This window comes from Theropithecus gelada, chromosome 3 (assembly GCF_003255815.1).
Source record: "Theropithecus gelada isolate Dixy chromosome 3, Tgel_1.0, whole genome shotgun sequence".
NCBI classification, from domain to species: domain Eukaryota; kingdom Metazoa; phylum Chordata; class Mammalia; order Primates; family Cercopithecidae; genus Theropithecus; species Theropithecus gelada.
This window is the reverse complement of record NC_037670.1, coordinates 57,784,348-57,809,995: the sequence shown is the minus strand read 5'-3', so window position 1 is coordinate 57,809,995 and position 25,648 is coordinate 57,784,348. Positions and strand designations below refer to the sequence as shown.

At 46.4% G+C, this 25,648-nt stretch overlaps 1 pseudogene; it reads right to left on the bottom strand.

The window, feature by feature from the left end:
• Positions 1–20,429: 20,429 nt before the first annotated feature.
• LOC112621621 lies at positions 20,430–24,157 on the bottom strand (annotated as a pseudogene).
• Between the last annotated feature and the right edge of the window lie 1,491 nt (positions 24,158–25,648).

Genomic DNA, 25,648 nt, shown 5'->3' with positions numbered 1-25,648 from the left:
CGCAGAGGGAGCGCCTGGGAAGTGCGGGTAATGCAGTCCTCAGGCCTCCTCCTCACCCCACTTCAGTCATGCAAACCCCCAACCCTGCGGGGCTCTGTGCCAGTGGCTTCAGGCCTGCCGTGGCTCTAACGGGAAGGTGGGGAAGAATACCCTCTTTTCTTGACTCACCATGACCCCCCGCCCAGCCTCCTGATTTGGGTTTGATTTTCTCCATTGTACCAGACTTGGGCACTCTCTGGCTTAATTATGCATCGTTGCCTCCACTCCATGTGGGAGCGCTGCACTCACAGGGGCAGCCTGGGGCGTGGAAGGACTGAGAGCCCTGCAGACCGCTCATGCTTCAGTCCCCAGGGCCAGGACCTGGAACTCCTTCGCTTTTTCCCCGCCCCCTTCTTCCCACCTAGAATTCTAACGTTTGCCTGGAGGTGCAGCAGCCATCTTGCAACCGGGAGGGATGCCAAGCACCTAGTGTGTTCGTTTTGTTACCTGGAGCCTTTCCTTAAGACTCCTTAGTCCTTCCCAGCTTGCTCTGTTTCCACTCTTCCCCCTCAGTCTCTCCAGCTCCTCCCTTTGGTAGCACAGAACAGTGAATAATCACGGTGGTCATTCACTGCAGAACAAGAAATAACAAGGTGCCAAGCGGCACAGAGCCTCATTTACTTTGGAGTTTTTACTCCTAAACAAGATAGAATTCAGTATCCTCTTGCTAGTAAATTATCTGAAATCATTGGCATAACGCATCTTGCTTAATAAAGACTGCAAGGCTGCTACAAAGTCAGAAGTTCTGTCCAGAAGTTTGTTTGGCATCTTCTTTCTTGCCTACTTTTTAAACTCACCCCCCAATTTACAAACACCACCAATTTTCTGTGCCTCTCCTACACAGCATCCCCCCCTGCAGCCCTCTAAACATGGCCACTATCCCAAATTGGGTGTCTATCATGTTTTTGCTTTTAAAAAACAGTTTTATCACAAATGAATGCATTTCTAAACAACATGTTGTTTCATTTTGTTTGATTTTTGTTAATTCTTAGTTTGGGTGGTCACCTTTTTCCACTTGAGACTATGCTGGTAAGATTACCCATGTTTTGTCAAAGTATATTGAATCCATTTCCTGGGCTGTAGTTTCGTTTGCATTTCAAACAAAAGATGATGAGAATTACAGGCCCCCTTCCTCCTGCTTTAGCCCAAGTGGCATTCTGTCCTCCATGGTGAATTTTGCAGATGGCTCACATCATGACAGACACAGTGTCAGGCCTCACTCAAGGATCGTTTTCTCCGACATCAAGGTAGTTCCCCTGCGAGGGAAGCGAGAACTGCCACAGATGTGAAGGCTGCTTAGTGAGATGGGAGCGATTTTAATAGCTCATAAAAAGTGTTATTGCTTCTCTGACTTGGAATTGCTCTGCAGAAAACAGAAACGATCATTTTATTTCTCAGGAATGCATTTCGTTAGTTCTAAGGTGATATCGTCATATCAACATAGCCTGTACTGCTAAGAGAGAGGGTGACCCCACGATTTGCTCAGTGGTCCAACACAGAAGGATCTTGTGGTCAACTGCATTTCTCTTGGTCCTGAATGCATGTAACTTCAGCCTCAAATAGCTTTCCATACAGTCTCAATAAACAAAATTCAGCAAAAAAAAAAAAAAATGAGTGCCCTAAGCACTGCACGCACTGAGCATCCTCTGGAGCAAGAGCTGTGAGATCTGGCCTGGTCCTAGGTTTGTGAGCCATTCGCAATGTGCCCTGGAGTGGCCCTTCCCCTCTGGCCTCAGTTAGCTTATCTGTAAAATAAGGACACTGGACCAGATGGTCTTCACTAACGTCCCTTCCAGCTCCACAATTCCAGAATCTTTCAACTTAGAAAGAAACCCAGAGAGTAGAAACGTGACTGGCGAATTCCAGGGTGGGAAAAGCGTTCCAGCCGGCGGCCTGCGCTGCATGCATATTCATGGTGCTCGCAGCAGCCAGAGATGCCCCATCGCTTTATTAATCTGCTTCACTGAGCCCAAGTTTGGGTTGGAGGTAGACCAAGACTAACTGGCAGGTGATGGAACGTCAGTTTTCCTTTCTCCCTAACAAAACAATAAGATCCACTGCCTGGTCCAGCCTGCCCACATGCATTCTGCAATAACAAAGACTCTCTGACACAGCTTCGAAAGCAGGAGTTATGCAGACTCTCCAGATTCTAAAGTTAGAAGGTGAAAACAATCGTCTGCACCTGTCCTGGGATTGAGCATGGCCTCATCTCATAGGAGGACAGGACCACAGCCCCTCCTCCTGATCCGAGGCCGGGGTTGAGCACAGTTTCCTCTCACAGAGAACAGGAGCACGCCCCCTCCTCCTGATCCAAGGAACTCATCCGTGCTCTGCTACTCGCTAGTGGGTAGGACCTTGGCAAATCCTCCATCCCCGTATGGTGAGATGTGGGACGAGAGGGTCCATAAGGCTACCCCATCTCTAATGGATTGAGATCGAACAACCTGTCTATAATAAAAGAAACACACATAGATGCCTATTCAGAGAGATATAAATGTATATATAGGAAAAGAACTTGGAATCCAGATGCTGCCTTCCTCTATGTCTGGGGTATTCATCAAGCACCAGCTCTGTGCTGGACTCAGGCTTTGTGTCCTTCAAACGCTATGCCAAAGTTAGGCAGGCGGTAATATTATATAACATATGGAATATGCAAATATTCCATTTCACAGATGAGGAAACTGCATCTTAAAGACAGTAGAAACTTTCTTAATAACACGTGTATTAGTCACATACATACAAAATGTCAATGTTAGGAATTGAACCGGGGCCTGACCCAAAGTACAAGCTACATAAACAATAGATCTTGGATGTTTTTGCTTGGTGGAAAACACCATGTGAAGAAACTGCTGAGCTCCTCACGGTGGGGCACCACCCGCAGTACCGCCCACAGTCTAGGTGGAGCATGTGCTCTGGGCTCACATCTCCCAGCAAGCCAGCTTCTCTCTCAGCATCCCCTGTCTAATCACTGTAATTAGGAGGAAAAAGACTGACAAGGAACTCAGTTATGGCTGCATTTCTGTGATGAGCTGCACACAGAAGGTGAAAAGGAGCCGTTCTGCTTACTTTTCAATTTTTCTGAAAAAAGAAGGAGCAGAGGTGCATTAAGCCTGCAGAAGCACTTCCTGGCACTGCAAGTTTCCAATTCACCACTGGAGCGATTTTTACACACCCACATGAAATAAAGCCCACACAGTTGGGGTGGCTTCGTCACATAGAAAAATCTGTAATGATCCTGTGGAAATTAGCTTAATAATTTTTAAATAACTCATCTAGAAGGAAATTGGACTTTTTAATATGCAGGCACAGCTTTTTTCTCATCAATTCAAGGTAAATATTTTATAGAATGCCCACAGTGCTCTCACCTGTTCCCAAACATTAGAAAAACCATAAACCATAAGGGTTCCCCAATGCCATGCACAGTATTATGTAAAATGCGAGTCTCCTTTATAAGTGGGAAAGAAGCACAAGCTGAAAAGACATATAGCTGTTTGGATTTCAGTTTGGGGAGCCAAATGTATCTGCCTCATAGGATAACTCACATTCTGGTGAAAAGCGATAACCATGTTATGCTAGCAAAACAAGGGGCCAGAAGAGAGAAAAATAAAATGCAGTGGCTGCCTGTGTCTTCCCTCCCTTCCTTCTCCCTCAGTCCACTTGGTCAAGGAGTGGACAGCAGGTGTCATGAGCAGTGCAGGGTTAGAAATAACCAGGTCCAGGCACGTTTGTGTCCTTCCACAATGTCAGGCTTCTACTGATGCTATTTCAGTCACTAAAGCCAGGAGCTCCATGAAGTACCTAAGGAGGCATTCTCCTTAGTACATCTTGTCCACTCAGCAGTCTGAGCCACGGGCACACAGGCTCAAGCCACTCCACAAGTCAGACAATATTGCAAACCATACATAATAGTATACTTCATCAATCTATAAATGTTATAGGTTCAACATTCTGCAAAAAACAAAGTAACATTTAACAGCAAGAGGAAAATGAAATAATAAAAAGGGTTAATGAACCAGTCCAGGGGAAGCGAAGAAGACAAAAAAGAGTCCTGTTCTGGGCCAAGTGGTCCATCAGTCTTGGAAGGAAGAGTCTCAGAGGTGGCAGAGCCTTCAGTGGCAGATGCCAAGTTCTCACCCCGAGTGACTGCAAGACAGTGTCAGTTAAGATGACCATTTGGAGCTGCCAAAGGCTTAGTGTTTGTGCCCTTATCTGGTTGGATGCAGTCTTTATTTTTTAATTTGTGTATTCATGTTTTTGTTTTATTTATTTATGTTGTTTTATTGTCTATTGGTTTTTGTTTATTTAGACAAAACATCCTTGCTGGCAGAGTGTTTGTGAAATATGAAATGGAGTGTTTTCTAGGCTGGAGTTAGTTATGTCAGGGATGCTGTATACAGCAGCGGGGAAGAAGCGGATGTCAGGCCAAGTGCCTTCCCAGGACAGCACTAAGCCACTGGCTTCCAGGGTGGTGCTAGACCAGCCACCTAGGGTTCCAGCTGAGACTGTGGAACAAGGTTGAGCTTTATTAGCAGATTTTCTGGAGTCAGAAATGTCTCGGCAAGGTGACAGGAGAGCCAGGTGGCTCTGTCCATGGAGATGCGGGGGGTAGGGAGGGGGCCGCAGGTGTTCAGTCTTGCTGGACGGATGCCAGGCTTGCGCTCGTTGTGCTGTGAAGAATTGAGAAGCCCAACGTCAACAGATCAATCTGCTCGGCCCTCCTGTTGCAAGCCTGAAACACAGTAAATCATGAAATGCCAGGCAGAGACGCGTGCTGAAGCCTTTTACAGCACCACACCTGAATTCGTGGATGAGGAAGATCCTTTTCTTCACCCATGAAGGCAAAGAAGAGAGACATGACTTCTGGCAATTTCTGGCCAGTCACCCAGACCCCCTCATTTTCATGTTTTCTTGATTGTTCCTCTTCGTCTTCCCTGCCATACCTGCTCAGGTCTTTCTCCTTCTGCCTCTTCTTTTCAGTTTTTCTCTCTTTTAAATATATCTTCACTGGCGTGATCCAGTGAGAACGCTGGCCTTGGGCACACACACACGGGCTGGAATCCTGACTCAACCTGAGGCAGTCCTGTGATCACAAACAATTGACTTACCCTGATGCATTGTGGTTTTCTCATGTATGAAATGAAGATAACGCCGCCAAGGACTGGCGTGACAGACTGCAGGAGATGTGTGAGAGACATTACTGGCTGCGTCACCACAGTGCTGCCACTTGCACCTCCTCAGTCACTGGTGCTACAGCAGCCAGTTCCCCACCGAAAGCCACCGCCCTGTCCTTTGCTCCCACTGGCCACCTGGGATGTCTCTCCCACCTGTCCTTGAGCATGCAGAAGAGAGGTGTGCCTCCTGCTGAAGTAACACGTGGTTTAGAGGAACACGGAGTCACTGCATCTGATCACACCCTTGAAAGCAGAGGTTTCCTGCCTCCTGTTCAGCCAGTCATGTTCCTATCACAAGGACAGGTTGCCTAATGCTGGCCAACCCCACCAGGCATGGCGCCTCTGCCACTGTGAGTCCCAGGAGCAGTTGTAAATACAAATTTTAGTCATTGCCATGTAGGTTCTTATTTGTGACAGGAAAAGCTGTAAAAGCAGGGAGTTAGCCCTAAGTGGTTGTAAGGAGGGGTCTCGGGCACACACCTCGCAGGTTCACAGTGAACACCGAGTAAGAGAGAGTGTGACAAGGCCAGCATGAGGCCTGGTCCCAGTGAGTGCTGGTCGGTAGTGCTGTCCCTTCCCTATTGTCATTACGTCTTTGTCCTTGTCCATTCAGATGTCAGTGAGGAATACATAACAAAAAACAAACAAACAAAAAAGGCAAAATCAGAACAAAATGCATGAATCCAATGTTTTCCTCTTCATGTGGATCTACTGTATCTCTCGTCCAACTTACAACTTGGACTCCACGAAGACAGAGACTGCCCTTCTGGCTTGGCAGCTATAGCAGTCAATATATTATCAATGCCCTGTCCAATGTCAGTGCCAAGGAGACTTCAGGAGTGACCCCGAGAGTCCTGCCAGAGAGTGTCCTCTAGACATGCATCTACATTTTTGTTGAGTCTGTGGAAACAACTTTTGAAACAACTTTTCAGTAGCACATGGGCCAAAATTGTATAATATTATAAATATTGTTGAATGTCCTGAAATGAAAATATTGCACTGTGTTACAAACTCATCCCATTCCGGTCAGAGACCAAATGAAACTGAAGGCAGAGAAAATGCTAAGTGAGGGAGCAGGACCTCTTCCCTCATGGCTCGGTTTTTCCAGGCTGGGTGCAAGGGGGGCTAGCGGCAGACCCAGCTACCATATAGCCCTGTGGCTTCAGAGCCTGACGCCCGGGTAGGAGCCAGCTGGTGACAGGCACAGGAGGCCTGTCTGTAGCCAGAGGCAGAAACATGGGGCGGAAAGCAGCAGACAAGGGCGAGCTTCACAGGACTTTCTGGCCAAATTCATAACAATCTGAAGAGCCAAATAAATGATGATGGCAAAAGATTATAACCCAGTGCGTGAACAGGATTCATGAGTCCATAGCGACAAACAAATGAAAGTGAAAGCACTTCCTTCAAGTTGAATGCCAACTAGTAATTACAGAATAAAGGGTGGAAAGGTCTCATGTTGCCCCTCACCCTGACGGGCAAGGCCACCAGGGCCTCCGCACAAGTCAGGGCCTCGGTGCCGCTGTTCTGATGGGCACTGCACTCTTCACCACACACGCACCATAGTCAACAATCAGATAGCAACAACAATAGTAAAGAAGCTCAGTCCACTGAAGAATGTTCTTGACAAAGGGCTAAAAATCATTAATTTCATTGTCTTATTTTAAACCATTTTATGGAGGGCTGATGGACTTGTGCAAAGCTGTGCATATTTCATGTGTACATTGCAGTGAGTCTGGGGACATGCCTGCAGCCTAGAAACCATCACTTCCACCAAGGCCATAAATGCATCCATCCCCTCTCCAAGTTCCTCCTGCCCCTTTGCTATTATTATTACTGTTTTGTTGGGGATTTCTTTGTGACAAGACCACTTAATGTAAGATCTAACCTCGTAGTGAATTTTCAGTACTCAGTACAGAGCTATTAGAGAGAAGCACCTTGCTGTAAATTAGATCTCCAGAATTTACACAGCCAGCACAGCAGAAACTGTGTGCCTTTGACCATCTCACCCTCACCCAGTCCCAGTAACCACCATTCTACTCTCTGCTTCTATGAGTCTCACCACTTTAGACTGTGAGATCATATAGAATTTGTCTTTCTGTGCCTGGCTTATTTCACTTAATATAATGCACTCCAGGCTCATCTGTGTTGTCACAAAAGACAGGATTTTCTTCTCCTGAAGGATGAGTCACATTCTCTCACGTATGTGCACCACATTTTCCTTTTCCACTCGTCCATTGGTGGACACAGGTGGATGCCGTATCTTTGCTGTTGTAAGTAGTGCTGCAGTGACCGTGGGAGTGCAGGTGTCTCTGAACACACTGATTGCATTTCCTTTGGGTGTATAGTAGCAGGATTGCTGCATCACATGGCAGTTCTATTTTTAATATTTGGGGAACCTCCATGATGTTTCCACAATGGCTGGACCAAATGTATTTCCACCAACAAAGTAAAGAAGTTCTCTTGTGCTGCGTGCTTGCAGCACTTACCTTTGTTGTTTGTTTTTTTTTAATACTAGACATCTGACAGGTGTGAGGTGATAGTTCCTTGTGGTTTTGATTTGCATTTCCCTGGTGGTCAGTGATGCTGAGCATCTTTTCATATACTCCTTGGCCATTTGTATATCATCTTTGGAAACACATGCAAAAAGTACTTCTACTGAATGCTGAGCCGTGAGAGTCATCCCAAGGAAAAGTGCTTGTGCTAAATTTTTTTTTTTTTTTTTTTTTTTTTTAAGATAGAGTCTCACTCTGTCACCAGGCTGGAGTGCAATGGCTCAATCTTGGCTCAGTACAACCTCCACCTCCCGGGTTCAAGCGATTCTCTTGTCTCAGCCTCCCAAGTAGCTGGGACTACAGGCACGTGCCACCACGCCCAGCTAATTGTTGTATTTTAAGTAGAGACAGGCTTTCACCATGTTGGCCAGGATGGTCTCGATATCTTGACCTCGTGATCCACCCACCTCGGCCTCCCAAAATGCTGGGATTACAGGCGTGAACCACCGCTCCCGGCCGCTAAATTTGATTTACAAGCGAAGCTAGCCAGTTTTTTCATGAATTTCCACCAAATTCACTTAATGAATGACAGACAAATATGTTATTTACACTTGGATATTAGGCAGACGTGCTCAGAAATGAACAAACTGGGCCTGTTGCTTTAAAGAAAATAACTCTAGTTCCCAATGAGAAAATTCAAGCTTTTTAACGAACACTAAAATTTTGGAAAACCTGCAGTTCACTAGAGATTCAAGGATCAGAGGCAGTCTCAGGCCAAATTTAGTTTGATTTAACAATTCTCAACCCTTGGAGACTCCCAACTTATTAACAAATTAATGTTTTTGAAGAAACTGGCAAGAAGAAAACAAATGTTTTCCTCCAAGCATACTTGTCCAACGCAGCAATTCTTAAACTGTTTTATCGCAAGATCCCTGTTGATTTTTTAAAATTATTACATGAAGGAGGATGAGAGATTCCAGCAAGAGAAAAGGGCATTGTGTCTGGGATTTGTAGCAGCCAGTAGCCGGAAGGAGCAGAAATTGGATCTGAAGGCAGAAAGCCAGTCCTGATTCAGAAAGAAAGAAACTAAGGGCACGGAAGAAACAGCTGTGGATTGTTTCAGAACTTTGCCAAGCAATTCCTCAAAGTATCCCACTATGCTCCTCTGCTTACTCAGATTGTTTTCCATGGCAAGATCCCCGAGAATCATTCCTTATCCCATATTTATCTGGACCAAGGAAAAACCTGAGTGCAGAGATCACAGATGAGGTCCTTCCCGTTTAGACACACTCTGCTCCCGGTGTCTGTCCGCTTGAGTCACCACAAGCCCATCACCCTCTCATAAGGGGTCTGCTTCATCATTCCCCAGCTGCTGCTCTTGTTGGGTTAAGGGATGAAGACCACACAGGCTGTCGAGTTCTCCTCCAGGATACTCACCACCTCCCAGGTGGCCTATTGTATCAACCCATGCAGCATGTTCAGCCCTGAGACACTGCCAGGAAGTGAGAGGCCACCGTAGGAGTGTCACGCTAACAGCCAACACAGAGGCCCCCACAAAGCCTGACGCTTGGCATCCCTGGAGAATGGGTCACACTTTCACCTCATCACATAGCCATAGTCTTTCCCACCACAGCCTTCATTTTCTCACTTTTTCTATCAATGCCCAAGAAAAACATATTTTTCCATGCAAAACCCAGCAAAGAAGTAAAGAAGTCCCCAAGCCTGTGTTCCAGGTTAAAGGACCCTCATCAGAGTGAAGCACTAGACTGTGAAGGGGAGAAACCCATTTGGGAAAAGCCCACCACTTCAGGGAACCTGGATGACGGCCAGCAGAGCATAGTGCCACAAAGAGTGACTCTGAAAGTTTGTGTTCCATGGTTCCAAGATTTGAAGTACTGCTACTTCTCAGAGGCCTTTGTTACTAATACCTACGGTGGACTTTTTCCACCACAGGTTTTAACCTCGCTTTGAACTATGTTCAAGTCCTATGAGGTTGCAAAGCACCACCCCAATATTCTTATACCCATAATGGGGCAGAAAAGCTACTGCAGCATTTGGTAGGGCTGTGGCTATCTGCACAGTGGGATATGTGAAAATCAACTGGAGTCTCCTGGAGAGTGGGCTCTGGAAGTCTTCTCAGTCATCAATGCAGGCTCTTGACCTCTCACGTACTGCATGACCAATGTCTGCGCAGGCTATGTGGGCTATTTGCAATTCAAGTCCAACTATGTGCTGCTTCCAACCCAGGCAGTATTCCAGACTGCAGTCAAGCTGAGCGTGGAATGCGTATCCTGGTGTCCGGATTCCACACCTCACTGCCTTGGTGATTCAGCAGACCCTCATCACTGTGCCTGCAGTTCATCAGAGAGGGCTCAGCCTATGATCAGCATTTAGTTTGTAGTTTACAGGAGTTATTTTGCAGTCATTTCTAGAATTTTCCTAAGAAGAAGAAAATCTAATACCTATCAGCCAAATGCCAAGAGGAAGGAGTTCAGAGTCCTGCTATGAGTCTGAACCCAGACGGGCCGCACCCAAAGGAGCTGAGCAGTATCACGCAAACAAAGTTCTAACCCTACAACATCAACTACTGCAATGCTTTGCAAAGTTACTGAAAGAAAATGCAGGGTTTTGAGATGGATGGCATATGTTTTGCCATAAGTTGACATGCTTTGCAAGTCTGGATTCTAATGAATCTTTTTTTTTTTTTTTTTTTTTTTGAGGGGGAGTCTCTCTCTGTTGTCCAGGCTGAAGTGCAGTGGCACAATTTCAGCCCACTGCAATCTTTGCCTCCCGGGTTCAAGCGACTCTCCTGCCTCAGACTCCCAAGTAACTGAGATTACAGGCATGCACCACCACACCTAGCTAATTTTTGTATTTTTAGTAAAGACAGGGTTTCACCATGTTGGCCAGGATGATCTCAAACTCCTGACCCCAGGCGATCTGCCCACCTCGGCCTCCTAAAATGTTGAGATTACAGGTGTGAGCCACCATGCCCAACCTGGATTTTAATGAACCTTTGCAAAACCACAAAAAAAAAATCTCAGTTTTAGACCAGACAGGTATGTGCCCACCTGAACTAAACTCAGTTGACAGGGCCCATTATCACAATTCAACAACTCATGTTGGGGACCCTATGAAGAGCAGTAACAACAATAATAGTTGTGATGACTTGCAAGGGCATGCTAATGGCACAGAAACCAACCATGAGAAAACTCCAGCGCTCCTGGAGTTGACATTCCCCACCTGTCAGCACAAGTACGAACTGGACTAACCCTGTTGCTTGGTTTCTACACTTGTTTGATCTTACCAGAGTAGGCAACACATGGACATTTTTGTCTCATGAGCCATTTTCCTCTGTTGAACTTATGGTTCTCTGAGAACCTGAGAATTACAATAACAGCATTATTTACAAGCTGTGATTTGATAAGGTGCCACTTAATGTTTTACATGATTATTTTGCATTTTGTGCTTTGCCGAGCTTTGTTGCTGAAGCTCCATGTCAAGAATAGCTCCACACGCCTCTGTGTGTCTGCAAAATGACAGCCCCTGCAGTTCCCTGAGGCCCAGGAGGGACAATGAGCCTTCTCCCCACATGACCCCAGATGGGGGTTTCAATGCTATGTCAGTGCAATATGTCTACAGGAAGATGCATACAAGGAATTTCCAGAGGTTTCTAGGAGTATTTGTAAGTAAAACAGTAATAGAGGTGAGGATGGTGGGAATAAAACATCTAATTTTTAAATGGCAGAGATTGTGCTAAATAAAATGTATTCAAAAAATTATTAAAGACTTCAAAGAGCTTTGGTTATGTGGTTTAAATCTATCAGTACTCACTGAAGTAGAAATTAAAGGTAAGAAACTTTTCAAGTATTTATTAATTCATTTAAAATAACAATAATAAACTAATTACATGTTAACATAAATGAAAAAATTATTTTAAAAAACAATGATTTTCAAATGAAAATTTAGTAAGGATAGCGGCACTTTTATGTTTTCACAAAAATCTTTAATCTGTTGTGGTATGCTATCATGGTTGAAATATTTGCAGAAAATCCAGAAAAGGGAAGAGTATTTATCTTTTTTGGGTAATTGTGGATATTCTTTTTGATATTACACCAAAACTCAAAAATAGTAGTTTATCAAAAGTTCCTTGCAATGTGGAACGTGAAACTATGTCAATTAAGGCTTCTTATTCTGTCACATTCCTATCCATTGCGCTTGAAAAGATCTTTTACTCAAGCAGCATTTTGTAGCAAAATGCACTGGTCCTTTGGAAAATACTGGATCCTTGAATTAAGAATTTTTCAAATGTTGTCACATTTCATTATACGATACTCCAAATCATCTGTTCATGCCACTGCTTATCTCATCAGAGAAGTCATTAGGTATCGGGAAACTGTCAAGCTCATGCGGGCAGACATAAGTTTTCCAAAATCGAATTTATTTATTTATAAAATATAATCACTGATGTTTATTTATTAATCAAAGTCAAAATGGGAAATAAAATATTTACCACATTACTGCACTAATCCCTTTTCTGCTCTGATTCATAATTTAGGATTCCTAGCTGTCAGAGATAGCAGGCAGCCAGCTGGGGTCAGGTTTCCTTCCCGTCTTAGCAGCTCTGTGCTGAACAATGTAGTTTCTTTTCATGGTGTGACCTTTTTATGAGTCCTAAGTATAGACTGGCCATTTGTAGTTGAGCTTCTGTATGGGAGCCTTCTGGTATCTTCAGATACCTGTGTTGTGTGTTTGGGGAAAGAGCTTTCCTTTTCCCACATCGAGGAAAACTCGCTGCTTCCTAGGACTGGTGCATTACTGTCTTCCAGGAACTTCTCTTCAGAGCTCTCTTGGTTTGGATCCACTAGTTCCTGCATCGCACAGCTTTTTAAAATTTGCTATTTGTTTTTGCCAGGTTACAGCCTTGCAGTTTTCAAGAAGTTTACAAGTTTTCTAAAAAGATACACAGGAGTAAAGGCAGAGGTTTCAAGGCCCTCACTTGCATGGGTAGCTTCCAAGCCCTTGGCCTTAAATTAACATGATGAATATTTTTGTCAAATTTGCAAAAATAAAACCATTCCTTTTCTACACTATCAATAAGAAATAAAATTTGGGGTTGGGCACAGTGGCTCGTGCCTGTAATCCCAGCACTTTAGGAGGCCGAGGCAGGTGGATCACAAGAGGTCAGGAGCTCGAGACCAGTCTGACCAACATAGTGAAATCACATCTCTACTAAAAATACAAAAGTTAGCCGGGAATGGTGGCGGGCACCTGTAGTCTCAGCTAGTCAGGAGGCTGAGGCAGAAGAATTGCTTGAACCTGGGAGGTGGAGGTTGCAGTGAGCCGAGATTGCGCCACTGCACTCCAGCCTGGGCGACAGAGCGAGACTCCATCTCCAAAAAAAAAAAAAAAAGAAACAAAATTTTGGTTAACCTTAGTAAAGAAAGGACTGAATATTTCTACTCTATAAAAATATTACGAAGTGTCATTATATCAAAAGCAATCAAAGAGTGTGGGAGGAAAATGCTGGCTGCCCTTTTTGGTGGAGTGGGGTTGGCACAGCAGGGCAGGATCTCAGCTGGCCCACACCACATCATCGCTGCACCTGCCGGCCAAGTGCGGAAGGTCTTCTGCACGTCCTTCCCTTGTGGTCTCCTTTGCACTCACCAGCAGGATTTGGGTACTTCCTTCCTAAATGGTCTTTGCATTTTCCTCTTTCGTCTGCACACAGATGCCTACATGTCGCTTTTGTTTTCTGGAATTATACAGAATTATCCTTTGCATACCCTGTGGTGTTCGAAGCCCCATCTGATTTCTAGTTTTGTGTGATGACATCCACCACCATCATCACTCTTCATGCATCTCATACCCCAATATCTGCTTGGCTATTTCCAGAAGCTGTTTCTGCTGCCCATAGGACTTGGCTCACAACCCCTCCTTCTCTATAAAGCTTCCACAGACCCAAGCATCCTCCTCCTCCCAACCAAACTAGCCACACACCGCCGAACTCTGCTAGCGTATCTGTGGTAGCTACTGCCCTTACATTCACTCACGTGACTGTCTCTCTGTAGGTCATGAGCTTCTGCAGACAATAAACTCTTTACCCTAGGCAACTAGCACAATGGTTTGTAATTAAATAATATTTATCATTTAACTAGAGAGATTAGCAAGAGATAGATATGGTTCTGTGAAAAGGACCTCCTTGGGTAGAAAGATCAAGAAAAGCCAGAGAACCAGAACTAAGCAGATTTTTTCCTAGGAAAGCTCAATTATATTTTGAGTTTGCTGAGACTTTGCATCTTTGAATTTCAGAATACTGGAGGAGGAGAAACTAGCGCAGCAGGAGCCTCTTTCCTCTGGTTTCATCATTAATAGTGACACAGAGCTGCCTCCTTCAGACGATGACCCGAGTTTCAGGTTAAGTGAGGAGGTTCCAGCAAAGCGATCTCTCCACATTCCTCTGAGAGAGGACTGCACAGATTGCAAAGGCAGAGGCATGCCTGGCCATCTGAGAGCCGTGACTACAGCTCCCTCCAGATGATTTCCAGTGGAGCAGGCCTCATAATGTGGAGGTCGGCATATAGTACAGTCTGCCTCCCCGACCCCAGCTCCCACTCCTGCAGTCAAAGAGCCTGCAGGACCTGGGCTCTGAGCCCCATCCAAGGATGAGAAGCAGAGGCAGCACTTTAGGTTTTTGTCCAGGTTGGATCATGAATGAGTAGAAGGCCCGGTAACTACATTCCCCCTAAACAAAAACATTGTATTGGCTCCTCGAAAAGCAGGAATATAGGAGGAACTGACTCCTCTCTCTCTACCAACACCACCCTTTGACTCCCCTCACTTTGTCTCCTTTGCTCTTCACATGTTGCAGTGAAGGGAAATCCTAGGGTCAAATAGTTTGCAGGAGAGCAGGGCCAGTAGATGCAAAGCTCAGTAAGACTTGAAGACCTGGAGAGAGAAAATCAGGGGCAAATCAGGGGCCCAAATGGGACCTCTGCTGCCAGCATTCCAACCCCCTATTGTCAAAACTGTAAAATATTTTCAGAATCTATCAATTATTTTATTTTTTCTGTGATAGGAGAAAATCATGGAAGTCAATAGAGTAAAATTTAAAATAAGTCTCAAATGGTGGAATTTTTTTATGGATGGTAAAACTAATGCATGTAGAAAAAAATACAACACAGAAAACTTGGAAACATTTTTTTCAGTTGAAATAAAAGGTTGAATCATCCATCAGGGGCCCATGTTCTTTCTCTCTACTTTCACTTTGAGGCTCAGGCACACAGCTTCAGCACACAGTCTCTGGGGGGCTGTCCTGATTCTAACCACAGTATTCCCGGAGAAAGGAGGCAAGGGCTGAGAAAGAGTGTGTCATCCCCACTCTTCAGAGCCCTTCTCGGAGGTGGTGTCCATAAGTCACTCGTGTCCCATCCATCGGAGTGCTCACACGGTCACACCTCACAAGGAAGTAGAGTCTACTCTGGGTGGTTGTTCACCCAACTAAAAATTCCAAATGCATTATTGTAGAGAGAAGAGAGGGCAGGCATGGGAGAGTGCCAGCGGCCTCCAGCTCAGGGTCAAATCCCAAGGACAATCTATGTTAGGCCAGCAGCGAATGAGGATGAAGATGCAAATGGGAGAGACTAAGAGGAACTGTGCAGGGAAGTCAGGGGCTGCAGCAGCCCAGTCAGAGAGGCCCGGACACAGAGACTCTCAGGAGGAAAACACGGCTGCTGACTCCAGGAGAGAATTCAGGGGAAAAGATATATTTGGAGGATTTTTAAGTGAAGTTATACCATAGGGTTTGCAGCATAAATCCTCTACACTGAACACCTACAAAATCCCTGATAAAGGCCTCGTGGCTTGTTAATATGGTTTGGAGTGCACCTGTTGGGTAAAGATTTGGGGAGGCCCATGTCAGGGTGGGCTGAATCGTTGTGCTTAAAACACACTGGAGATTGCATATTGTATTGCAGGGGGTGATTGGTGGGTGTGAAAGAAAGATGCACTCATTCATCTCTGAGTGGAGAGATCTCTGTGGGCTGGTCACAGTGTATGAAAACAGGGCATGAAGAATGTCTCCAGCCCACATGGGCTGCATTCTTGCTGGTTGGGAGTGTGTCCCCATGTTCTCCACCTTCCTCATGGGCCTCCTGTACTGGTTAAGAAGGAAGAGCCAGGTGCGGTGGCTCGTGACTGTAATCCCAGATATGCAGGAGGATGGCCTGAGGCCACGAGTTCCAGACCAGCCTGGGACACATAATGAGACCCCCATCTCTAAAGGTAGTTTGTGCCTGTAGTTCCAGCTACTCAGGAGGCTGAGGTACACTTGACGATTCGTTACCATTCACAGTGACATCAGCGAAAGTTTCCCTGGAGATTGGGGTGTGGTTGTCTTTTGCTTCACCCTACTTTGCCATTGCCCATGTTTGTCTTTCCTTGATTCCGTGGTTTTCTGTGGAAACTGAGGGAAGCATGAGTTTGTGCTGCTGTTCGGCATCACAGTGGCCTGAGGTCTGAAAAGGTAGTCAACCTGAGAAATTGTCGGGCGATGAGGAGGACATTCTAGGCAGAAACGACGACATGAAAAAATAAGAGTTAGGAGCACAAAGCCACAAATCAGAAATCAAAAGTAAAGGGAGCCGGAGAAGGCAGGATGGAATAAAAACACATCTAGAAAGATCTAGGGTTCAGTGGGTCAGTGCATCTCCTCTGAGGCATCAGCTCCAGTCAGCTGGGAACTGCAGCCTGGGGGGGGCCTCTCACACATTGGAAAGAGCAGCTGGATTAGTCAATGAGGTTTGCCTCCAGGGGCTGGCCCTATTTAGGAAGACCAGCAGACACAAAGATAACTCATCACAAGTCTAAGTTAAGGGCATAGAGGGCCTGGGACGCCACTAAGAAGTCTGAGGTCTGTCTAAAGGGGCTCGTTTCATAACTGAACGCCAAACACATTCAGTGATCTCAGAGTCCCAAGACCTGAGACACCCTCTATTAAAAGCTGGCCAGAGGAGATGATGGGTTGCATGTGGTTCCTGGGCCAAGTTTGCCTCGGGAACAGCAGTGCAGAGCAGCAGGGACAGGAAGAGCCCCAGGGATGTGCAGGCTGGGAGAAGAGGCTTCCAGCTGCCTCTGAAAGGGAGCTTTCCTCTTTCCAATGTGCTGTTCTTTCTGTGAAAAGTCCTTCTAGAGCTGGGCTGATGGCATGTGAGTGTCACCATGTGTCATTCTGCAAGTGCTCTGCAAATTCCCAGAGATTCTCCCTCACGCCCCAGGGGAAAAGCAATTTTTATTGTCCCACTGTGATCCACGAATCTTATCCCCAGTGTCTACGAATCCTGACTGTTGGACTTCAAACCCTCTGGGCCCTTTCTCAAAGAGCTCCATGGAAAGCAAGCTCCTGATGGCTGCACGGACGTCTCAAACTTCCTGAAGTGTCTACTCAAAATAGTCCCTAACCTAATGGCATGACTTTGGAAATGTATGTTTTAAGCTTCCACATGTCAAATTCCCCCATTCACCCAAAACAATTTCCTAAGGGCTAGCTTCCTGGGACCCGCATATTCCCCATCTTTCTGCCTAAGCCCCCATCTGGACATGGCTTGGTTCATTGCTCACAAACGCTCCTACCCTCTCTCCCCACCACCCTCTCATTTGGGCCACGCATCTGTGTCATATTCCAGCAGCTCCTGGATCTGACATTCATCAGCTGTTTAGGTTACTATTCCCTCCATGCCCATGATGCCATTGTGTTTTGTGCTTCTTCATGTGAAGTTAAAGGAGAAGATATCTAAGAACATAACTTTGAGAGCACTAGCAACCCCGGGTGGGCTGTGAGGAGGAAGCTAATGAAACATATTGAGGAGAAACAAGCAGAGAAGCAAGCAGGTGGCTTTGCAGGAGTCAGAGGAAAGGAACATTGCGAGGAGTGCACAGTCTGGGTCAAACACCAGAGGGATGGCATGGAAGACAAGGACTGAAAAGTGTCTACTGGATAATTCTATCAAGCAGGGCAGCTGGGCACAACCACAGAAGAACTGGCTCAAGGGGAAATTGTGCAGCTAGTAGTCAGGTAGAATCCAGATGTCAGTAGGACCTAGTGGAAGGGGCTTCAATTTTTGAATCGCTCAAGCTTGGCCAGAAGCTGACTCTATGGTTTACTAGCTCTGTGATCTTGGACAAATAACGACTTCTCTGAGCCTGTTTCTCTTCTGTAAAATGGACATAAAACACCTTCCTTGCAGAATGTGATGGTTAATACTGAGTGTCAACTTGATTGGATTGAAGGATACAAAGTACTGTTCTGGGTGTGTCTGTGAGGGTGTTGCCAAAGGAGATCAGCATTTGAGTCAGCGGACTGGGAGAGGCAGACCCACCCTCAACTGGGTGGGCACCATCTAATCAGCTGCCAGCGCAGCTAGGATAACAGCAGGCAGAAGAATGTGGAAGGACTAGACTGGCTGACTCTTCCCGCCTCCATCTTTCTTCCAAGCTGGATGCTTCCTGCCCTCAAACACTGGACTCCAAGTTCTTCAGCTTTTGGACTCTTGGGCTTACACCAGTAGTTTGCCAGGCGTTCCCGGGCCTTCAGCCACAGACTGAAGACTGCACTGTCAGCTTCCCTACTTCTGAGGTTTGGGGACTCCGACTGGCTTCCTTGTTCCTCAGCTTGCAGACAGCCTACTGTGGGACTTCACCTTGTGATCGTGTGAGTCAATATTCCTTAATAAACTTCCCTTCATATATAGGTCTATCCTATTAGTCCTGTCTCTCTAGAGAACCCTAACACACAGAAGAGTTGTGAAAATGACCGTTGGTCTGCCCTCACCCTTTCCCTTCTGCTCCTTTAACCGCATGCGCTCAGTGTTACCTTCTGTGGCACCTGCTCACCGTCATCCCGTGGTGACTCATGTGGGTAACTTCATCAGAGAAGACCCTCCCTGCCTGTCACCTCAGGTACAGCCCACTAAGTGAGGTGACTGCAAGCGCAGATCCTGCACCTGCCAAAAGTGAAACGAATCCGTTCCCGGAGCCTGAGGTGCAAAGGGCAGGAAGTTCCCTGCGCACCCCTGAGGCCCCGGTGCGGCTCTCCCAGTCCCGCTGCCTCCCACTCCGAGTCTCTGCCGTCTGGGACCCGCTCCACCTGCCGGCCCCCCTCCCACTCCCTGGCCCTCGGGGCATCCTGTCTCCATTCGCGGCCCAGTGCCCTCCACTCCCACGGCCTCGGGCACAGCTTCCACAGGGAAAACACCCACATCTCTATCTCTCGCCCCGTTCCCCGTCCTGAGGGCGACGCGTGGCCACTAAGCACACAGACCCAGCACAGCGACCCTCGCCTTCTTCGCGCCCCGAGCAGAGGATGAGCCCCAGGCCAGCCCTGTAGCTCGCGCCGGCAGCCCTGGGCTGGCTCCGCACCCGCGCCTCGTGCTTCCACGGTGGACCCAGGAGACACCCCCCTCGCCCAGCCCAGCTTCCCTGCCAGACTGAGAGCGAGGAGGAGGGAGGGGTTGGGGAGCGAAGGCGGAGGGAGAGCTGGGCGGAGGAAGGAGGCGGGACCGCGGCACCAGCGGGCTGGAGCGGCAGGGTCCCGCGGAGACCCAGCGGATGGAGTGGATGGAGCGCGCCCCCTGCCGGCCGAGGCCTCCCCCCGCTCACAGCGCCCCCAACCCGCCAGCCGCAACATGCCCCTGCGTGGCCGGGAAGGCTGGACCTCCGTTCCCTGCTCCGATAGCCCGCGGATCAGCCCGGCCCCGCACGCATCGGCCCCGCAGGGCCAGGTCCCTGACTCCAGGCCCACTCGCAAACGTCCTGGCGGCTGCGGCCTGACCACCATCCAGGCCTCGCCCGCCGGCAGTTGCCCGGGTTCACACAGGAACGAGCTCCGACGTCCCCGCTGCGTCCCGCCTGAGCTTCGCCCGGGCCCAGGGGACCCCACGCTGCACGGGGACAGAGCCGCTCCGTGTGACAATGCAAGAAGAAAGGGTGAGCTCTTTTCCACCTGTCTCATCTCAATGTGAACCGCGGCCCGGATAACAACTGTTCAGGGACTTCTGAGGAGCTCAGCCAACGCTCATGCCTGCCTACATTTTCTCCAAATCTGCCTTCAAACTTCCTCTTGTCACAGACGAACCTATCTCCACGTTAGAGTGCATCGTGGGGTTTCATAAAAGCCAGTGCTCTGGAATCGTCAGTCTGTTTTTACACTGAGTGTAACGGCCTTCTGTTAAATCTCAGGAAACACTCGCGCGCCAGAGAGGCCCGCGCCCTGGAACGCGGCGGACCGCCAGTGCCCTCTGCGGGTGGCGCGCGGCCTGCGCAGCGCAGCGGTCAGGCCCTCAAGTCCCGAAGCCCCAGCGCCCGCCTCCTAAGAGCTGGCCCCGCAGGAAGGAGCCCAGCTCCTGCCCACTGCCTTCCGACGTCCTGTAAGTGGACCCCGCTGCCCGGGCCTCAGTGGTCTGGCCTGGAATGAAGAGTCTGAGCCAGGTGGTCCCAAGCACTGCCGGGCTCTCGCATTTTCTGACAAGGAAGTAATCAGTCATGTGCCCTTGCCAAGGTTTGGGCACCAGACTCTTTGACACCTGGTGTAGACTCAGCAAAATCCCATGAACCACTATGCCCTTCAGATCAATAGACTATCACCTACTTCATTCGGAATGAAACCTGGGACAGAGCCAGCTGACCGAGATTCCCATTCCTGCATTTGAAGGCTGGAGGGTATGGAGAGTCCCTAGACAGTGGCACTCACCCCTGCCACGCCCTGTGCTGCAGGTTGTACACGATATAAAACATGACACTGACTGCCCGTGAGGATCTTGACAAGTTGTTCTGAAGACGGCACTTTACTAAGTCCCTGAGAGTCACAGGGCCTCAAAGCGGCATGGCGGCATGGCGTGGCTGGTTCTGCCACATGCCAGCTGTGTGACCTCTGAGTCTCCACTTCTTCAGTGCTGACAATAAAGGAGTTTTACTAAGGGCCAAACAAGATAATGAATGTGAAACTGCTCAACGAACCCCAAAGAATTATGCATAGATGCGATCATTAAGATGCAAAGCCATCAAGTTACCACCTGGCATGCTTAAACTGTAAAGAGTGAGTCAAAGTAAACTGAAGAGGAAAATCCAAAGTTATGCAGAAAAGAAATAAAGAGGTCTTGCGTAGCAATACCAAACTTATGTCAGGCACTATTTCTCAAAACACAACTCCACTGAGATGCACCAAGGAAAGAAAGGATTTTGTGGGCAAAAGCTTTATGACCCTCTAGGGCACTCACAATGCTCGTCAGCACACAGAGCTACAAAGAGTTCAGATTTTGCCACCCAATTTGTTACTAAAAACACTCCATTTTCAGCGCTGCTTTGGATTTCAGAATTGCAGATTCAAAACATGGTAAACCCTGTATTAAAATCCATTAAAAGTTCCTGAGTTGCTCCTGTCTCTGGTCTCTCCAGAAGAATTTATCTTTCTTTTTTGGACAATCGTTCTTTTATAAGAATTGGTCTTTCAGCCTACTTTGAGTTCACCTAGTTGTTGGAAATTTAGTAGAAAAAATAACCTTGCCTTTTAGGGTTGACTTAGGTTAAAATGTCTAATGTATATAAAGTGTTTATCATGTAACAAGGCACACGAGGGTTTATTATGTGGTATACTCGTACCACCTGTGGTGGAAGGGGTTTCTTGTGGCCTCAGGTCATGCTGGAGGGATGCCACCCCACAACTGCTCCAAAAAAAGCACCCATGCCACCACCTCACGCCAATATTCTGAACCCCACAATAGTGACCTAACAAGTGTAAGTAATAGTGAAAATCACAGGACAGACTAGTTGAACTCAGGACTGACCTAGAACATATGATATGCCAGATGACAATGAGAGATGTAGATAGATGACATGAGAAAATTAGATCAATTATCTAATAGTTGATTCATCCTTAAATGCCAGATTTTTATCTGCCATATAATTCTTACTGATTATATAGGCTGAAAGGCAGAGGGGGGATGATGAGTCTATCCAATGAATATAGAGAATGGCTCCAAATTTTAACTCTCCAAAACATCACCACGTGCTGTGTCTTTTCCTAAAAATCAGGATCTTTTTTCAACCAGTACATACCTCCTTGACCTGACAACACTTAACATAGGACAAAAAACAAAAAAAACCACCATTCCCAAGTTGAGTATAATCTATTTATATTTATATCCATAATCACAAGGATAACCACTGTTCCCAAATTAGGTGTACTCATGTAATAGCAGGCCCAGTTCTGGGCTCTCTATGCTTTTCCTTTTATCTGTTTGTTGGTCTTCATGCCTGTGCCACACTGTCTTGATCGCTGTAGGTTTATTGGCTTTCTATAAGTTTTGAAAGCTGGCAATGTAAGCCTGCCAACTTCTTTTTCCTTTTTTTCAAGATGGCTGTGCAGACTCTAGGTGATTTGCATTTCCATATAGATTTTAATATTTTGTCAGCTCCTACAAAAAGTCCTGCTGGGCTTTTATACACACCTATTTGGGAAGAATTGCTATCTTAGTAATACTGACTCTTATAATCCATAAACATGGTATATCTTTCCATTTATTTAAGTCTTAATATTTTCACCACCATTGTGTAGTTTTCAGTATAGAGATCTTACATATTTTTGTTGATGTATTGCAAAACATTGCATGTTTTTGTTATAGTAAACATAATTTTTAAAATTTCATTTTCTAATTCTCTACCGTTAGTATACTAAATTTACATTGATTTTTGCTTATTAATCATATAGACTGCAACTTTTTATTAGCTCTAGTGGTCATTCTGTAGATTCCTTAGAATTTTCTTTTTAAGTTAATGGTCTTTTTATTGGGGAGAAACTAGCATTTACAACTTGGAATGGAAGTAAACTGTAACTTGTTGAACAGCAATGTTGATGACTGTGCTGAAGCCCACAGCCACAGCCTACTCTGCTGGCTCAAAGTCATGGTTCAGAGGGTTTTAAAAACAGAGTCCAAAGATGCTCCCTTGGTAAAAGTTTCTTGTTAAAAAACTTGTGTGAACAGTGACAGCCATTTCACTCTAGAACAATGCAGATAACACTAAACCAACATACATGGGCATGCCACCAGGGTATGTCATCATCACCATGGATTACGGCACACAGAAGTACAAGACGACCATCCCACTAGTTGGGCTATGTCTCAAGAGTTTATCCTTCACCCCATTTTTCTGTACATCATCCTAAGATAAACCAATTTTAAATGTTTGTTTTCAGTAAATCAGTTATGACAATTTATACTAAACAAATTGAACCAGAAACCATTTGAATAGGTTTGGATTTTTCTTTTTTTTTTTTTTAAATGCAAATGGCTGACTGCTGTCAGTTGTCCAGCTGTATGCATGAAAAACTGGCCAGCCCAAACAGTGTATTAATCATGACTAAATGGAACTTTAAGGAGTCCTTATTATTAAGGTAGTACATGTACTTACATTGTAAAACTGATGTGTAGCTTGGTCTTTAGGGGACAGGATCACCAACAAATACATGCAGATTTTGTGTGTGTGGATAAAAGGTACTTTTGACATTCAGTTTTGCTATATAGAAACAGAATGAATCAGCTGGGCACAGTGGCTCACGCTTGTAATCCCAGCATTTTCGGAAGCTAAGCTGGTCAGATCACTTGACTCCAGGAGTTTGAGACCAGCCTAGCCAACATAGCAAAACCCCGTCTCTACTAAAAATACACAAAAATTAGCTGAATGTAGTGGCACACGCCTGTAATCCCAGCTAATTGGGAGGCTGAGGTATGAGAATCGCTTGAACCCAGGAAGCAAAGGTTGCAGTGAGTCAAGATCATACCACTGCACTCCAGCCTGGGTGACAGAGCAAGATTCTGTCTTAAAAAAAAAAAAAAAGAAAAGAAAGAAACAGAAACAGACAATTATAAACCTTTTTCTTTTTTTTTTTTTTTTTTTTGCAAGAGGTAAGTAAAAGATTCCATTTGATTCTTCTAGAACAGGGAAAAGGGGCTGGAAGTAGGTCTTCATTTTTGCAGTCATAATCTGTATTAATTCTTCATAGTCAACTTGTCTGTCTCCATCAATATCTGCTTCTCTGATCATTTTATCTACTTCTTCATCTGTTAGTTTTTCTTCTGTTTGTCATGACATGATGCAGTTCTGCTGCACTGATGTAATCATTGCCACTATCGTCAAAGACTTGGAATACCTCATTATTTCTTCCTCACTATATGTGTCTTTCATTTTTCTAGCCATCATGGTCAAAAATTCGGGGAACTAAATGGTGCCATTGCCATCATCATCCACTTCATTGATCATGTCCTGCAATTCAGATTCTGTTAAGTTCTGACCCAGTGACCTCATGATGGTTCCAAGTTCCTTTGCTGTGATGGTGCCATTACCATCTTTATAAGATAGGGAGAAAGCTTCCTTGAATTCAGCAATCTGTTCTTTGGTCAGCTGATCAGCCGTGGTGCCAGCGAAGGGAGGAAGAGCAGAAGGGGCGAGGTGGCAGCATTGGCCCAGAGGCTGGGACTGCGGGGAGCCTCCTCTGCTGCTGCTGCTGCTGCTGCTGCTGCTGCTAAGGGCATGCTGTGCACTGTGCACTGTGCCACCACCTGCATCCCCACCTACTGTGAGTAATGGCACCTCATCCATGACATTCCCAGCACCACTGCACAGGATTTTTTAATATAAGCAATAACAAGTCATGACTATAGACGACTAAAACCCAGGCCAAGCTGTACCCACAAAATTGTGTCTCTCTGTGGAATGTGTGGACCCTGGAGAAATGAAAGAGGGGAAAAACTTCAGATGTTTCATTAAGGCACTAAAACTGTATGTTTACATGACTAACAGAAATGAATACAATAACACAAAGAAGGTGAACCAGATTAGCAAAGTTTTGCCTCTTGATTGCTATTTCCTTTGATTTCAGGGGAGAGGGATTGATAGAGAGGACGAATCCCATTCCATCTACATTTGGATAAACCATCTACTCCTTAAACAGCGTTACTATAAGTAAAAATATTCAAAAGGTCAGTCAGTCTCCCAAGCAAGATGGTGGAACAGGATTTTCCATGGCTGTCCCTTCTCAGAAACATCCATTTGAACAACTATTCATGTGTGAAAATACCTTCATAAGAGCAAAGGAATCCAAGGGATAGATTTCAGTACCTGGGTGCAGCAGAGAAATAGAAAAGAGGGCAGGAAGGACAGTTTCAGATGACCCACATCACTCGTCCCCCAGGCCCAGGCAGTGCAGCCTGGAAAGAGATACCCTTCATGTAGGGAAGGGAGAGTTAAGTGAGCACCCAATTTTGCTGTGGACCTTAGCAGTAAAACCTGGTGCCAAGTCAGACCCCAAAGTCCAAGGCTCCAGGCTGACCCTGCAAATTAAGGCTTCAGGCCCACCTCAGATTCTGGACTGGCCCCAGCACCAGACCTACTCCCATAGTCCCAGACTTCAGGAATGCCCCAGTGATCAGCTCCTCTAGTGCCAGATCCCAAGGGCCCCCCACCATGACCCTAGGCTCCATGTCTTCTCCAACACCAGGTGGACCCCTCTGTGGGAAGGAAACTTAAGATGTAGCCCTCAGGCTACAGACTCCAGTGGACTCAAGATCCAGGCCCTCCCCTATAAACCCTAACACCAGGCCAGTCACTGTAGACTTAGGTTCCAGGACCGCTCCCATGGAACTAGGCTCCAGGCTGGCCCCAGTGGACCTAGGCTCCAGGACCATGCCTAGGGATGCAGTCTCCTGGCCCATCCCCATGGTTTCAGACACCAGACCTGCCCCCATGGGCCAGATGCCAGGTTCTCCCAAGTTAACCCTAGTGTGAGGCCAGCCCCCACAGATTCAGGACCAGGTTAATCTCCATGGACACAGACACCCGGTCCCTCAGCACCAAGTCATCCCTTTGCAGACTCATGCTTAAGTTCCACTCCAGTAC